General features: G+C 41.7%; 2 protein-coding genes and 1 long non-coding RNA gene across 6 annotated transcripts in view; 1 reads left to right on the top strand and 2 right to left on the bottom strand.

Moving 5' to 3' along the window:
- Nucleotides 1-7,559, bottom strand: part of LOC310747966 — a 48,140-nt gene extending 40,581 nt beyond the window's left edge. The window contains exon 1 of the long non-coding RNA XR_014541044.1: nt 7,403-7,559. This is a non-coding gene — a long non-coding RNA (uncharacterized lncRNA). The remainder of the gene's footprint in view (nt 1-7,402) is intronic.
- ACTR3 (actin related protein 3) overlaps nt 1-13,796 on the bottom strand; it is a 50,703-nt gene extending 36,907 nt beyond the window's left edge. Inside the window, exons 1-2 of the mRNA XM_083582904.1 lie at nt 13,732-13,796; nt 10,003-10,060 (exon numbers count right to left, since the gene is read on the bottom strand). The gene's annotated coding sequence lies outside the window, so the exon portion shown is untranslated. The remainder of the gene's footprint in view (nt 1-10,002; nt 10,061-13,731) is intronic.
- A 544-nt stretch (nt 13,797-14,340) lies between these two features.
- Nucleotides 14,341-17,940, top strand: part of SLC35F5 (solute carrier family 35 member F5) — a 31,094-nt gene continuing 27,494 nt past the window's right edge. For 2 of the 4 annotated variants that reach the window (XR_014540984.1, XM_083582482.1), the window contains exons 1-2: nt 14,341-14,609; nt 17,595-17,664. The gene's annotated coding sequence lies outside the window, so the exon portion shown is untranslated. The remainder of the gene's footprint in view (nt 14,610-17,594; nt 17,665-17,940) is intronic. The other 2 variants (XM_083582484.1, XR_014540985.1) reach the window with 2 other exon arrangements.

Genomic DNA, 17,940 nt, shown 5'->3' with positions numbered 1-17,940 from the left:
TCAATCCCTTATTTGCATATGTGGACCTGAGTGAAAACTATCTACAGTATCCCCCTGCTGGCCCAGGGTGAGAACTTCAGTACATAACACTGAAACAGTTGGGCTTGTCAAAATATCTTGGGATTTTGGGGGAAAGACCAACTCTGAAGAATGACATTATTTCATTACTTTTTTAATTTCAAATAATCCTGTTTCACACTCCTAACCATTCCCAACTTATCACCAGGATCCAACCTACAAGATTGCCATGAACTTTGGGTCCAGTCATCACACATCTATTGCTACTCGGCCTAATGTATCTCATGCCAACTATGTGGCTCTTTCTGCATCTCCCTTTGAGGATCCTTGCTTACTGCCCAGCCATTCTTCGCTTTCTTTGCAAGTATGCTTTCATTATTCTGCTGTTCTTGAATAGCAAACATATGTGAACCAAGATGGCACTGAGAAAATTGTTTGCATGTCCTGCTGCAGAAAAATTGCTATACTCTACAAATGGTGATGAGCCACCAGGAGATGTCTGATAGTAAGGTAGGCTCTCAAAGTTATTTGCACATATTAATGTATGCACAGCTTCACAGTGTCTGGGTTTTTATTTTAAAAAAACCATCTTTTAATAGGTCAATATATAATTTTATTCCCACCACACCACCTTATTATAAAATTATTTATGTTAATGAAAAATATCATTGCATAATGTAATGATAAAACACTTGTTTTCCCTTCATACAGAGCAAATGAAATTTAGTAAAATATAGAATCCACATCAGTGGATATTTTGTAATTTCATTTTTTAGATAAACTTTCCTATGCATGTTAAAATTGCTTCCTACATTCGCATGACTCTTCATAAAATGCAATCATTCTCTCTCGCCCCACCCTGTCCTGTAAATGTTTCAAAATAATTGTCCAACAAAGGAAACCTATTGGATGTTTTCCATAAACTGCATTAGTGTAAGTGCTCCTGAGGGCCAAGGTGGGGAGAGATGTTCCTCTCTAATGTTATTAAGAACTGGTTTCTTAACTGACAGCAAATGATCTATACCAAATTATATTTCTCCTTTCTCCACTTCATCTGAAGTCATAAATTCTTGATACACACTTATCAGAAATATATGAATTTTTACAAATCATTTCATCCATTATTACCTGGAGACTGAGACTAATGGCTACTTGCCATGATGACTATGTTCTACACCCACCATCAGAGGCAATATGCCTCTAAATACCAGTCGCAGGGAATCACAAGTGGGAGAAGGGTTCCACTTCCTGAATTCCCACAGGCATCTGATCAGCCACTGGGAAAAATGAATGCTGGACTTGACAGGCCTTTGGCCTGATTCAGCTGGGCTCTTATGCCCCTACAGCTTCACAGTATCCTCAGCTTCTAAAATGGGTACTTACTTATTTGTATGCCTGTGTTGAGCATGAGACGCTTAATTTCAGGGTTGTGGTTTTGAGCCTCATGTAGGGCAAAAGTTTCCTGCACTGCAGGGGTTGGACTACTATATGACCCTTGTGGTCCCTTCCACCTTAACAATTCTATGATTCTATTATCACAAATCCTTTCTTTATGCTTGTCCATTTCAAGAGCACTTATTATATGGCCCTGGTATCTTCTGTTCAAGAACAGTAAGTCTAAAGTGCACAAGGGCTTATGGAACTAGTTTCATGGTTATTTGGATTCTGGCCAGTGTACATAACAATTTATGGCATGTTGTGTACTCACCTCACGTCTTTGAGGCAAACACAATCTAGCCTTTAATTCTGTAATGTGAAACAACTCCAAGCCAAAGGAAAAGAATAGCAAGATGTGATGAGTTTAGGAGCAAAAGTGAAAATGCACAATGAAGTAAGTACAAACACTTTGGTTGTGTAATTACCGGAGTGTATTACAAACCAACCAACTTCTATAAATGCTTCAGAAGCAACAACTGCAGTCTTTTATTAAACACTGTGGAAGAAAGTAGGTGTTCCTTATGCCCTGCCTTCAATTTTCCCATAGCATGTATCTTACTTTCTTTTGACGGCTTTATTTGACCAAGGAACCACAGCAAATACTTGTACTGCGTATGATAAGAGCATTGTACAATTAGGCTGCAATGCTAAATGCACTTCCAAGGGAATAGGCGTGGGAAGGTGCACAGAGACAGTTGCAACAGTTATACATTATAGTGTATGTTCTATATTCCCTTTATTATTTGTGTGAGGTGTTCTCTACTGACTACAGCTACCCACTCCCTCCAGTTGTTGGAAGTGGTGTGGGGTTCAGTGTTGGTTTCTGATATCTCAAAGCAAGGTATTCACCAGGGTTCTAGGACATTAGCACCACTCACTAATTCCCCGATGTATTGTGAAGCCAAGCTGCTTTGTGCAAAGTCCTTCATTTGTGTGCAAAGTGTTCCTTCTCCATGTTTTCCATCTCCAAAGGTCCCCCTTGTGAGCAGCAGGTTTGTACAACCACATGGCCTACCATCTGAGTTATCTTCTCCCTGTGTGGAATTTATGTACTTGGGATGCTGAGCTGTGATTGGGTGTTGTGTGACACCATATCCTATGTTCTGACAAGAAGAGGCAAATGATTTGCCCCAGGTATTGGGCTGATGTAACATTATGCCATCAAAGAGTGGTGGTGGCCATAGATGGAAGGGCTATAGGTAATCATGTAAGTGTTCTCCTCTCCTGTCTTCTGATGGCATATCTCTCATTGCGGTGGTGTTATCATTTAGCCCAAGGGTAGCTACTACAATGTCCTCAAGTAGTTATTAGACTCCAACTCCCATCAGTCCCATCCAGCATGGTCAATGCCCAGAGATGGTGGAAACTGTAGACTAGCAATATCTAGAGTGCACTCTGTTGGCTAACCCTGCTCTAGCCATTCAGCCAATGGCCCAAAAGTAAAAGATTCTGCCCTAAAAAGTAGAAAATATAATTAAAAGCCTTTAAAACTTATCTGAATGTCCCTGACAAGGAAGGTGTGGTAGGTGGTTCCTAGGAAGAGGATCCTTTCAGTTATTGCACTCCAGCTGTGGAATGCTCTCCCCTACTCTGGGGTTATTTTGGCACCAGGAAAACACACTTTTATTTCCCTAGGCCTTTTTGAGAGCTCTTTAAATATTTTTTTTTTTTAATGCTATTTAAATCTACTGTTTTATTGCTCTATGGCTGATTGTTGCCATATATATTAGTATTGTATTGGTTTAGAAGGTTTCAGGCCATTTGGGGCTTTAAAGGCTGAGCTCAGAACAAACTAGTATCTAGCTAAGTTATTTTAACCCCTCTATGATATTCTTGGCCATCAGTTTCAGTTAACAATTTAGCCGCCATGTTTTGCACCAGCCACAATTCTTGAAAACTTCTCAAAGGCATCCCCACGTACAGTGCATTATAGTATTCTTTATTGGCCTTGATTTATGCCATTACGCTTTGGCCTCTGTCACCACTAGTGACACAGAAAGTTGTTGTGAGCCTGCTTGGCATTGATACAATTGACTGTTCCTTTCTTTGCTACATTTGTGTGCCAGGTTGCAGCCCGAAGTAATTAAACTTGCTTACCTCATAGGGTTGTGGCAAGGTTAAAAATTACTTTTAACCTGTCAGTTAGCAGGCTTAATGATTACAGGCTGCAATCTGACATTCAGGCATGCCTAAATAAATTTGTTATTCTTGAATGGAAATTATGTACAGGCAAGTACACAGAATTGTAGTTATAGCAGCGGTAGGAATAAAAAGAAATGTATTTGTACTGATGAAAGTTTGTGGGTTTTTTGTTGTAAAAACAACTCCGACTTGTTTCCCCCCACTCTGCTAGTGGGGGTGATTTAATAGGACTACTCTGAACAATAGGACTACTCTGTAACTTGTCTCATCAGCCTGGAATAATTTTCTCCACAGAACAGTTAATGAGTGATGACAAGAGAGCCTTAAAGCACAATTCTACACATGCCTACTCAGAAGCTCCACTGCTTTCAGTTAGACTTACTCATAGGCAAGTAGTTGCAGCAGAGGTGAGCAACCTTTTTTTGACCCAAGGGTGGCATTTAGCCCTAGCCAGCCCTCCCAGGTGTGCATGCCAGTGGCCAGTGTAGCTAAAAATGGATGTAGCTACCCTAAAGTCCCTCATGCATATTTTTGCATGCATTCGAAATGCGTGAGTAATCAGGCCCCTAAGCTGGGGGGTTAGCTGCCCCTGAGCTACAGGATTGCAGCGCCAGAAACTCACTAGCAGTGTTCATGTTCAAAGTGCTGCACATAGTTATTTTGCTTTCCTTAGGCTTAGCGTGTGTTTAAGCGCATGCAGGTGAGGCTATCTAATAAAATGTAGTAAATCATTCATGGAAAGGTAAAGATAAGCTTCTGGGAAAGTATGAAATTCACCCACGTGAACAAATGCTGTAAATCATTTCATTCCAACTGGGGTGTGTTAGTAGTTACTCAAATTTGCAAATGGAGTGATTTTACTTCTGTACTGCCACCCTGCGATTGCTCAAAGCAAATGCACCTTCTTTGCTGGGTAGAAGAGTGTTTTGCTGCCTTCTCTCCCTCACAGCAGCAGGGAAGCACAGGCCTTTCATTGCCTCACATTTGTTAGCACATAGTCAAGTTGGCCCCCCTTTCCCCACACTGGGAGCAGACACTGGCCAGAAACATATGTTTATGGTTTAGTTTTGGGCAGAAAATCAGCTCTTTTCGTTGTGGTAATTTCCCAGGAAAAAACTGCTGATGGCTTGGCACTGAAAAATAATGATTTAAACTAGGGTGTCAATTCAAATTTGGGAGGAAGCAGGGAAGGAAAATAGATTTTACTGAGCGATATAAATGTTTTAAAAGGTGCTCTTGGATATATTCAGCTTAAGTTGAAAATAAGTAGTGTTATTAACAACAGCTGTTGATTTTAAATTTTGTATATGATAACTGTAACCTTTGATAGAAATATTCTTTTTTCCAGAGCCAATGAGTTGTCAGAAACTATGAATTATTATGGAGAGGAATCTCATGAGGTCTAAAACTTAGGCTGTTTTCACTGAGGTGATACACCTATGTCCAGGCTGTACTACTGAAAACTACGTGCAGGGACTCATACGGATGAACAGTTTTCAATAGGAAAAAAATTGCCACCATGCTCAAAGAAAACAAGATGTTAGGGGAAATGGTTGTAGTACAGCATCCTGAAGATGCACATTTTCTAGGTGGAGGTTTTTTGTCTTTTGTTTTTGTATTGCTAAGAACAATCAACCGTGTGAACTCCCACCTGCATTCTAAAATGGTACAGTCCAGAAACAGTTTTTTTTTTACCCTCCCAATTAGAACTAGGCCTAAGAGCAAGTGGACTATCCTACTCCCTTCTTCCCTTCCATTGCTGTTGGCATCTGTCTGTCTCAAGAGACAATGGAGTGCACCTCCGGGGGTGAAGTCAAAACGCTGGAGAATCACAGCGTGACTGTGGAGACATGCAACTCGTAACTGCTGCCTTCCACATTGTTGTTGCTGTATTAGCAGCACCAAAGTGACCTCTCTGGGGTGCAAGCCTGTGCTACGTGTAGAGAGCAAGACCCCCTTTTCAGCCTCGCTGATGTGGTCCAAAGGAAAGCAAAGAAATACATTTGGCACCAGCTTTTGCCTGGATGAAATGTGTCCTTGAACTGTGAAAATGACTTGCTTGCCTGGATGGAGGAGGGAACGATGTGTATGTGTATATAGAAAGCTCTGGGTTTTGTGTGGCTGGACTGTAGCCTCCTGTGTGACATCACGTTCATTGTTCTGACGACTTTTTCATTAGGCCTCACCCACCACTGGTATGTGGTCCCCAGATGTTTCTGGTATCTTAGCATGGCAAGGATCAGGTCCCGACACAGAGTCCCATGGCAGCATACAGTCAAAGCTGGCAAATATGGTCAGCTGAGCCTGTGCTTGCATTCTAATTTAAAGTATAGAGAAGTGGGTTAAAGATAGGTTTTACGTCTTCCACAGCCAAATGCACTGTCACGTTGTTCCGTCATCACTCACTGCCTCAGTGGATTGTGGATGGCTTTCCAGAGAAGACACACACACTTTGTGATGTCTCGTACCAGCAGATTGTGGTTGATATCAGTATCCTTAGTGCATGTGTACAAGTTGCAAAATTCAAGCATGCACACTAAATAAAAACACTTCTGTTGACATTTACTCAAAGGATTTTGGCTACCTGGCCAAAACTTTAGTTCTGCCCACTGTTCAAGAGTGAGGATAGAGGGAATCACCCAAAACATTTTTTTGTAGGCAGTAGGCAAACCAGCTGCTGTGGTATTTATAGTTTCGTTTGGATTTACCAGCATCCATAGTTCAAATGTGTCTTATCCTAAAAACCAGGATGTTGTAGTAGTTAGGCTGTAGGTGTAGAACCTTGGAGACCCAAGATTCAAATTCCCATGTATCAACAAAGATCACTGGGTGATCTTGGGCCAATCACAATCTCCCAAAAAATGAAGTTCAAAATGTCCTCAATACCTGTTTGCTATTAACTTTCTACATTTTAACCCTACCCTTTCTTTAAGGAGGAATACACAATAGTCCTCCCACCCATATTATCATCTCAAATCCCAGTGGAAATACAGTGGTACCTCGGGTTACATACACTTCAGGTTACATATGCTTCAGGTTACAGACTCCGCTAACCAAGAAATAGTACCTTGGGTTAAGAACTTTGCTTCAGGGTGAGAACAGAAATTGCACAGCCGCGGTGCAGCAGCAGCAGGAGGTCCCATTAGCTAAAGTGGTGCTTCAGGTTAAGAACAGTTTCAGGTTAAGAATGGACCTCCGGAACAAATTAAGTACTTAACCCGAGGTACCACTGTATGACTGGGTCATCCAATGAGCATCACGGCAGAGTGGAAATTTGGACGTGGATCTTGTGGTCCCAGTCCCAATACTGTAACTGCTGCGCTACACTAGTTCTGTTGTTAAAAAATACTGAGCAATAACTACAGCACGATCTTCAAAATGTAATCTGGGGGCCTGCTGCTAGGGGAAAATGGATTTTGAACAAGCAATTGATAAAGGCTCAATTGTTGTTTGGAGGAAGGATGGTTATTGCCTAGCATTTCCGTTTATACTTTTACTCTTTCCATGTTAAACGATAAGGATGGCCTTCCTTTGTCAAGTGCTGGCATTTCAATTGCTGGCCTTTGATCTATAGCAGGAAAACCACATCTGCCCTTTCTGAGAGCTAGTTCTTAGTTTTGTGTTTTTTTTAAAAAGATAAAAATAGATAAACGCTACTCTTTATTGGGGGTTTTTTAACTGATTTTTTTCAAGGCCAGAAAGAAGCATTCTGAATCTGTAGCAAGATCCTATGCCAATGCCAGCATTTTTAAAACTTTTGATATTTGGGACACAGTTTTTATCTAGATTAAAACTGGAAGCACACTTCACAATAATACAGTGGTAGCTCGGGTTAAGAACTTAATTCGTTCTGGAGGTCCGTTCTTAACCTGAAACTGTTCTTAACCTGAAGAACCACTTTAGCTAATGGGGCCTCCTGCTGTCGCTGTGCTGCCGGCGCACAATTTCTGTTCTCATCCCGAAGCAAAGTTTTTTTTTTTATATATATAAGATATTTATTAAGATTTTTTAAAGTATTACAATAAAATGAAAAAAAAAAATAACAAAAATACAAAATAAAAATAATTAAAAACACACAAATTTTCCATTGCTTATTTTCCTTTAGCTTGTTTCCCAGACCTCCTCATACCTCCCTTTTTTGTATTCCACTTCAAATTGTTGGTTCAGCAAATCCTTACCATTATGTTTTTACCTATTTATAACCCTTTTTTCATATTCTCTTAAAGCATTACAGCTGGAAACCACTTAATTTCTATCCAACATCATTCTAACATTCATTAATTTTACAATATTTCTGTAGATAGTCTTTGAATTTCTTCCAATCTTCTTCCACCGACTCTTCTCCCTGGTCTCGGATTCTGCCAGTCATTTCTGCCAATCCCATATAGTCCATCACCTTCATCTGCCATTCTTCCAAAGTGGGTAGATCTTGTGTCTTCCAATACTTTGCAATAAGTATTCTTGCTGCTGTTGTAGCGTACATAAAAAAAGTTCTGTCCTTCTTTGGCACCAATTGGCCGACAATGCCCAGAAGGAAGGCCTCTGGTTTCTTCAGGAAGGTATATTTAAATACCTTTTTCATTTCATTATAGATCACTTCCCAGAAAGCCTTAATTCTTGGGCACGTCCACCAAAGGTGAAAGAATGTACCTTCAGTTTCTTTACATTTCCAACATTTATTATCGGGCAAATGATATATTTTTGCAAGCTTGACTGGGGTCATGTACCACCTGTATATCATTTTCATAATATTCTCTCTTAAGGCATTACATGCCGTAAATTTCATACCTGTGGTCCACAACTGTTCCCAGTCAGCAAACATAATGTTGTGTCCAACATCTTGTGCCCATTTAATCATAGCAGATTTCACCATTTCATCCTGAGTATTCCATTTCAACAGCAAGTTATACATTCTTGAAAGTATCTTTGTTTTGGGTTCTAACAGTTCTGTTTCTAATTTTGATTTTTCCACCTGGAAGCCAATCTTCTTGTCCAAATTATATGCCTCCATTATCTGATAAAAATGAAGCCAATCTCACACTTTGTTTTTTAGTTTCTCAAAACTCTGCAGTTTTAGTCTATCTCCCTCTTGTTCCAAAATTTCCCAATATTTCGGCCATTTGGCCTCCATATTGAGCTTTTTCTGGGCTTTTGCTTCCATTGGTGACAGCCACCTTGGGGTTTTATTTTCCAATAAATCCTTATATCTTATCCAAACATTGAACAAAGCTTTCCTGACAATATGGTTCTTAAATGCTTTATGTGCTTTAACCTTGTCGTACCACAAATATGCATGCCACCCGAAGACATTGTTAAAACCTTCTAAATCCAAAATGTCTGTGTTCTCAAGAAGCAGCCAGTCTTTCAACCAGCAGAATGCTGCTGATTTATAGTAAAGTTTAAAGTCTGGCAGGGCAAATCCACCCCTTTCCTTTGCATCAGTTAATATCTTGAATTTTATTCTGGGCTTCTTGCCCTGCCAGACAAATCTAGAGATATCTTTCTGCCACTTCTTGAAACAATCCATCTTGTCCACAATTTGCAGTGTTTGAAACAAAAACAGCATTCTAGGCAATACATTCATCTTTATAGCTGCAATTCGACCCAACAAGGAAAGCTTCAAATTTGACCAAATTTCTAAGTCTTTTTTCACTTCCGTCCAATATTTTTCATAATTATCTTTAAATAAGTTCCCATTTTTTGCTGTCATGTTAATCCCCAAGTATTTCACTTTCTTGACCACAGTCAGACCTGTCTCATTCTGAAACCTCTCTCTTTCAATCGGTGTTAAATTTTTCTCTAAAACCTTAGTTTTTGACTTGTTCAGTTTGAATCCTGCCACTTGACCAAATTCTTGAATTAGTTCTAAAACCCTTTTAGTACTAGATTCTGGCTCCTGTAACGTCAATACTAAATCATCTGCAAATGCTCTCAATTTGTACTGTTTGGCTCCGACCTGTATACCTTTAACCAACCGGTCCCTTCTAATCATATTCAGCAGAACCTCCAGGACCGCCGAAGCAAAGTTCTTAACCCGAGGTACTATTTCTGGGTTAGCAGAGTCTGTAACCTGAAGCGTCTGTAACCCGAGGTACCACTGTACATGTATATTAGTATTTTCTCAGTTAGTTTCCATAACAATGGGTTGGCATCCTTCCTGTCATTTATGGGATCTTAATTCATATTTGTTTCTCATCTTTTCATCTTTATAGGTATTGGAATACATAAACTTTTTGAAGTAATACATTTGGGTGAGGGGGGTTCTCACTAAAAATGAATTGTAATTTTCAAAAACATGTTTGAGTAATCACTTTGAAATCAATGGGTAAGCAGCACAAATAAGCAAAGATCTCAATAAGGGGGCCCATTTCTCCTCCAGAAAACACACAATCAGGTTCCACTTACCTCGTGTTAAGTGAGCCATTATTCCAATAAAAATTCTACAGCGTTCGATTGAAAGGATCTGTAGAGAAACAGTATATAAAAAGAAATACTCCCATATTTGTGGAAACTATTCTCGCTCCTTCTGGAGGCGTTGTGATTGAGACAATTCATTCTACCTATAGAAATGAGTGATAGGTTATCCTATGCAGCTCAAATAATAAGGAAATAACATACTTTTTAAACTGATAGATACATATATCAAGGACATCTGCATTATGTTTTACCTTTTCAGTAAATCAGAAGAAAGGAATGATCGAAAATGTATTTGGCTGCAGATTTGACATAAGTTCATTTTGTGAGATTGCGATGTGCAAAAAAGAAAAAAAAAGGTAAATAAGGAGATAAAAATGTAGTTTGGAATCCTGTGATATCCCTTTGCTTCACAATAGCTCTTTTAAAACTATCAGACTTATTATCACATTGACCCCATTTCCTCCAGATGCCTTAAGAACCACATCTTAAATGCTTCATTCTGGAAAGGATGAAAGTCTGGCACAATAGCTAAACTATTTCTACTGTTTGCATTTATCTAAGGCAGAAACTCCGTTCAGCCAAATCTCAGCCAGCCAGCATTCCTGCTGCTTGCAGTTGGGTGACTAAGAGAATCTCTCCAAGATCAACATCTGGAAAATCTGAGAGAAGCAAATGTTGGCTTCTTCATCTAAATTGGAAGTCTGCATGCATCCCAGCCTCATCCCTCCCAATCTTTGTGTCTCTTTTTCCAGACCAAAAAACGATGATATGCATTTTACTGCAGCAGTCAGATCCTAAACTTGTTAAAAGCAGGGTTAGTTGCTACACAGTAATGTAGTTTCTTAAGCCAGAACTGAGGGAGGAATGAGGACAGGGTTCGTTAACAAAAGTGCCAAACTATGGGTGTTAGATGACGCAGCCTTGGACTTTGAACACCCCTTCGTCCCCTCACTCACTCTGCCAAATAGAAACTCCCTGGTTTGCAGCAAACGATTTTCCCTTTTACATGGAAATTGCCAATTTATAGTTTAAGCTTCCTGTTCAAACTTGAATTGTGCAAACCAGCTTCAAACCTTGGTTTGCAATCCTGGTTTGGAGAGGAAGCCCAAACCATAGCTTCCCTGTGTCAATGCAGAGGGGAAAGGTTGGTTTTCTGCAAACTACGAATGAATTAATTAGAACACATGAGGACAATAGGGAGGTGGAGTATGTATGTTCACTGAGATCAATTAATGTAAACAGCAAGTCTATTGATTTCAATATTCTGAGTTATAACCTACTTGGATACAACCCTCTAGTTTCCTCTCTTTTTGAGTATAACAGTGCAATCCTAAGCATGTTTACTCAGATGCAAGTGTCACTGAATTCCTCAGAACTTCCTCCCTATAAAATGTATTTAGGATTGTAGCCTAAGAATGACATACGTTTCCAATTTCAGAGCATCAGCTGGTAGAAGTTTGAGGAAGATGGGTAACTAGCGAAAAGGATCAGGGGACTGTGAGTCATAGACTTTATGCTCTGTGTTTAACTTTGCTCTTTGCTTGTTATCCAACCTTGGTTGCTTGCATATGCAATTGTTCAATGACTCAACTTAGCCTTTTAAAAGTAAAACAAATGTAATTAACATCTAAATTTTAATCTGTTTCTTTATGCTACCACAGCAGCTCGAATGGCATATGCCCAGAAATGGAGGGAATGAACAGTACCAATGAAGGAGGAATGGCAGACAAAATTGCTGGAATATGTAGAAATGGCAAGTTTAACCAGTAAAATAAGAGATCAGGAAGAAAGAGCATTTAAGGAAGAGTGCGATCATGTATTCCACCTTGAGCTCCTAGGAAGAAAAAGGTGGTATATAAATGTACCAAATAATTAAATAACTAAATAGAAAACATATTATTTGCAGTCTGATCCTATGATGTGTATGCACAATTCAGTACCACTCAGTCAAAAAAGGAAATGTATATGAGATGAAAGAAGTGACATAACCAAGGATGAATATAAAAGTTTTCTGAACCTGTAATGACAGTGTCAAGAAGACTAAATCCCATAATGACCTATGACTTGCAAGGAAAATGAAAAACAATTTAAAAACCTTCTTTAATTATGTCCAGAACAAAATGTAGGTCCACTGCTTGGGGAAGATGGTGAAGTATTAACAAGTGACGGAGAGCAGGAGGAACCACTCAGCTACTATTCTGCCACAGTCTTTACTCATAAGGAGAATTGTGCAACTTTGGAAAAGTAGAACAAATGACATACAGAGGGATTTGCAGCCCAGGTGGGGTAAGGAGGTGTCCAGATCACAAGCAGTGATAGTTCCACTCTGTTCTGTGCTTGTCAGACTGTTTCTGTGATATTGCGTCCAGGGGATTGGACTACTGACAAGAGGTTGTCCTCCTACTCAAATTAGAGTTCTTTCTAACTCAGAAATCCTAAGGTTCAACTGAAATTGTTATTCAAAACATATTGTTACTGGCCACTCCAAGCTCTACTGAGCGGCGCAAGATTCCAAGTGTTTTGGCACTTAACCAGGGTTTGTGTTTCCTTTGGAAAAAAATGAGGCACAACAGTGACTGTAGTGTCAACCAGGATCTTGGATGAAGGGGTGCATAGTATGACACCCCAAGGGTGTCTCTTGTTGCTTTTCCCATAGCTTCAGCAAGCTTGGGCCCAAAGAAGAAACCAGCCATGCTACCCAGTGTCTGGGTACAGACTCTCCCTGCCAGCCTACATTGAGTTCTGTCCACTCCCTACTTCTTGTTCTCAGAACCCCTTGCCAGATGCAGCTTCCCTTTCCATTTACACCATCACTCACGGTCTTCCTGGCAGCCTCCGTTTTAAAAACACACACACACTGCAAATGGGCACTTTTTCCTGTAGTGGCATCATGGCCCCTGTAACCATGACAACCTCACCCTCCCAATGCTTCTGTCCATGTCCACTACTGAGTGGCAGAGGAAGGGCAATATTTGCATTATTAATCTTTCTTTATGGCCCAATACTCTGCTCTCTTTGTTTCTTAATGACACCTCTATCAGCCGATCTCCCAAACAGGAAAACCAGTATAACCTGTCATTTTACACTATGTCACATCTTCCTTATTAAGCAAAATGTTGTTGTTGGCATCTGTTTCAAGAGACAATGGAGTGCTCCTCCTGGGGTGAAGTCAAACCGCTGTGTTAGCAGCATGGAGGTTACCTCCTCAGGGCACAAGCTTAAGCAGTGGTGCTATGGAGATCCTGGGCTGCCCAGATGACAAGACCCCACTCTCGGCCTTGCTGATGTAGTCCAAAGCAGCAATACATTTGGCATCAGCTGGGCTGCAGGAGTTGCCGGAAGGAGGCATACAAGGCACCATCCAACCATCTTAGGGACTCCACTCTGGATTTCTGTAGGGTTTACTCCTTAGCCTTTTCTTCTCCCAGAGATGTCCCACAAGGCAGCGGATACGTATTTTTCCCTGGGGTTACTCCCAAAGCCTTTCTCATTAATGAGTACAGCCGCAAGGCAGCAGAGGTTTAGGATCAGAGTTTCCATTCTCTGACATGGGGCTCCCATCTGCCCCTCACTTCCCTCTACAGCACATGCAGAAACCACTTTCTTGACCTTTGGACCCACTATTGGTCTCATCCGCTCAATCTGCCAGAGCCTGTCTTTACATGCAGGGGAAGTCTCCAACTCACAGAGGGTTTGAAACCCCTCAGCTACCCTCACCTGGTTTAGAAGGCCAGGCAAAGCTGTTCATGGGATGTGGCCACTGTCACATGCTGACAACTTCTGGGAGCTGAGGTCGAAACAAAACAAAACAAAACAAAATAAAATAATTCCTTCCAGTAGCACCTTAGAGACCAACTAAGTTAGTTATTGGTATGAGCTTTCATGTGCGTGTACACTTTTTTATTTATATTATTTTGTTTCGACTACAGCAGACCAACACTGCTTCCTACCTGTAACTGGGAGCCGAGGGTGAGAGCTGAGTGCAGAGTGGGAACCAAAGATGGACAAACTACCCCAGAAGGAGCAGGACGTGTCCCCCACCAGAGGTCACACCCTCCCCTAACACCCCATACAAATATTAGCTATATCATAGCGCCGCTTACTAAGTTTAGGGAGATCTGCCTCCTTAAAGCTGCAGCCTTAAACTCACCCCACCTCCCATCAAATCGAAGTCAATCCTAAACCCTGCAGCTAAGTTTAGAATTTGCTCCAAAGGCAAAAACCACATTTCCTTTGCTACTTCCCCCCTCCCCCTTTTCTTCTTTCTGCAGCCCTCTCCCATTTCCCACCCGCCTTCCTCTCTTAATACTACTGTCCTATTATTACTCTCCGCGGGCGTGATGCAGATGGGTCGGGGGAGAGGAGGGAGGAAGCGAGCGAGAGAGCGCGAGATAGAGAGGCGGTGGCAGAGGGTTTAGGCCGGCGAGCGGAACCCCGAGCGCATCGATGAAGGGGTGTCTCCTTTCGGCGGTCGACTCACTCCGGCCCAGGCGAGCGGGCTCTTGAGCCGAGTCAGCTGTGGGAGCGGAGCGGGCGGCGCTTGCCACCATCTTTGGCGGAGAGGGGCTGCGGTCGCGCGAGGGTCCGGCACACAGGTACTCCCACCCTCCTTCCGCAAAACTTGGGCTTCTCCGGCCGGGCTGGGCATGGCAGGAGCGCGAGAGGGGAGCCCCGAAGAGGCGGGTGGGAACGGCTTCGACGGGGACGCTGGCGCCTCTCCCAGCAGCTCCCTGTCAAAGCGCCCCACCAGCCAGCCAGGACCCCGTCTCTCCCTTTTCGGTGCGGCGGCTTCCCGGCGGGCAGAAGGGAAGCAGACCCGTCCTTAGCTGTGCACTTTTATTTCTCCCTTTAAGTAGCGTTGGAAAAGGGGCTGCACACGCACACCCAGTCCGCTGCGTGTGTGGTCGGGGGCGAGGACAATCTGCTGCTGTCCCGCCGCACCCACTCACTTCCAGGGGGTCAGGGAGCAACCGGGGTTGGCGTCTGTATGTGTGTGTGTGTGTGTGTGTGTGTGTGTGTGTGTGTTTAAAAATCCTCCTGCTGTACTTCCTTCTTGGCCGCGGAGCCTGCGTGGGCGGGAGGAGCGACGCTATTTCTCCCCCGGCTCAGCTTCCCGACCACCACCCTCCTCTCCTCTCTGTCGGTGGGTTAAATGCCCTCTCCTTTCTCTGAAGTGAAAAATCCTGCTTTCCCCTGTCCCAATTTCTCTCTCTCTTTTCATCTAGTGAAGGAAGAGGTAGGATCCCCCACCCCACTCCCAGCTCTTTCCTCTCCTTCCCTGTAGTGAAATCTGTGGAATTCCCTGCCACTGGACTGCCTCTAGTTTTAGGTGTTTTGAAAATGAGGTTACACAGGTCGGCTAAGGACTGACCTGTCGCGGACTGTTGGTCATTGTGGCTTCTACTTGGACACATTCCCAAGTTCAGAGATAATATGCTTCTGAATGACACAGCACCTGGGAAGCACCACCACCCAAGTATTGCCTTCCTGTCTTGTTTGTCAGCTTTTCCCAAAGGTTGGCTGGTGCGCAGGAACAGGGTGCTGGGCTAGTCTGGCCTTCTGGCTGAACCAGCAGGGCTGTTCTTGTGTTGTGCTGTTTCCCCCCTAATTTTTGTTTGGGGAGGAGTTGTATGTAGCACATGTGGTAGAGCATCTGCTTTGCAGGTTCATTCTCCCCCCCCCTCCCGGTTCCAGGTAGGGCTGGGAAAGTACCCCCCCTCTGAAATTCTGTAGCACCACTTTCAGGTGTGAGACAACTTCCAAAGTTATTTAGAGGCAGGGATCTGTTTCTTATGCCTCTGTAACTCAGTAATTCTACTTCAAAACCTACAGTGGCACAGTACCAAAATGCCCCAAAATTATGATCATTGTTTTGTGATGTTTTGTTTGGTCCTAGTAAAAGTATTGCCCAACTTTGGATTCTGCAGTTGTTTGTCTTATGGGCCGGCATGGCTATATTTGTTACTCAGTAAATGCATATATCATCATATAACTTGACAGTGCTGTGTCAGCAATAAGAACCTGCCTTAACTTGCACAGAATATGTATGCCAATATATAGACACCCAAATGGAATATATAAACGTAAGCAACTATCTTATAGTAGAATGGACCACAATTGGGCTTTATAGCCTTTCCTCCTTCATGTGTGAATGTCTGAAATGGATCTGGTGCAAGCAGATGTTGAGGGTGAATCTTAATATGTATGCCTCTGTCCCTCTCCTAATTTAAGCTCACTTACTTTCTTATGAATGTAAATAGGGCTATAATGGAATATGGGATGTACATGACTCCATGTTGGAAAGAAGCTGCACATTATCCTGTGTGCTGAATCAGGTGTATGGCTTCAGGAGATGGTTTTTGTATAATTTCAGCATTCATCACTGAATGCAAACTAATATTTTTATGCATATAGGTGCTTTTTATCTTAAAAGTATAAACAGTTGTTGAATATCAACATTGACTTGCAGCTGTCTGTTTCCTTGGCAGGCATCAGCTTTTCTTTATTGGAGTAACACGTTTTATTTGTTATTGATGAATCTGAAGTACATGTGATTTAGGCAAACACGGGCAAAGTTTATTTCAGTACAGCATTTGGAAGTGGCTCTTAGTGGCAGTGTCCTAGTTAGTAAACATTTCCAATCTGAAAAAAATACCATCAAATTCTAGTAATTTTGATACTGAATTAAACAAAATTTAGAATTCCTCTCTAGTTCAAAGTGTATATGGTATTATTTCCCATTCAAAGAAAACTATGTTTATTTATGGATGAGCCATTTCCTAACATGCTACCATACTCAGTATCCAGAGCTGAATATGGGGCTATGCAAATATAGGAGGCTTGATTCCTTACTGGCTAGAGTCTCCAGAAGAGCAAAACAAGTTTAGTCCCCACCACAATGGTAGCAAATTGTTTGTTTTCCTTTTTGTTATGCTCTCACTCATAGCTCTGGGAAAAATACGCTATTGCAGTAGAACAGTATGATGGTAGCTGCAGAACCTGTTCACACTTAGCATCTCAGTCACTGCCATTAGCGACACTACTGGGATCTTGAACATCTTTAACCTTCTAAAAGTAGATGCAGGGTTGCAAGAGATGAGAGCAATGGGTTTCTTAGCTCCTTCACTTAATAAACAAGCAAAGCAATAAAAGCAATACCCAAGTGCCAAGTTGATGAGGAAGAAAAGTGAACCTTCTGGTTTGACAGAGGTTCCTTTCCTTCTACTTGGGGTTTGGGGGGTTATATTTGATTTGAAGAAACAGGTAGATGGGCATTGTGCCACCTGAAGCATTGGCTTGAATGCTAGATTGGAAGATGGGCAGTGAGATTGGCAAGAACTCTTTTTGCAGGTCAAACTTGGCATGCCTTTTTCCTAGTAGTGATTCATGATCATGTGTGTATGCAAATGTGTGGTGATTTAAGATACATAAAGAATGGATTTTATTTAACCACAAAGTAGGTATCATAATTGTAAAAGCATGGTTGTGTAATGGTTAAAAAAGAGAGACTAAAATGTGATTGACGTTAATTTGAATGCTGAGAACTTCAGAACTAATGCCAAGTCTTCTTACTTATTTAGACATTTGACAACTAGTTATACCAGTAGTGTTACAAAGAACACTTTGATGCCACGACAGTAACATATCCAGGTAAGAAACAATAGAGATTTACAAAATCAGTTCCTATTGTCTGAACACGTTATATTTTTAATATTCAGCACACCACTTTCTTTAATGTAATTTGGGCAGATATAGCATGGTTTGAGCAGTGAAGCTTGAGGCTTTAGGAAAGAGAACAATTCCTTTTAAATCGTTATAATAACATTTTGATGTTGCTGCTATGAAACCCTCCATCTGTATCTTTCTTAATTAGAAAGATAGTCGGTTATAGATGCAGTTTACACTGCCAGTTTACAAGTCAGACAC

Source organism: Podarcis filfolensis (assembly GCF_964270895.1).
Source record: "Podarcis filfolensis genome assembly, chromosome: 1".
NCBI lineage: Eukaryota > Metazoa > Chordata > Lepidosauria > Squamata > Lacertidae > Podarcis > Podarcis filfolensis.
Note: the sequence above shows the minus strand (reverse complement) of the source record. Positions and strands in the feature narration are given on the sequence as shown.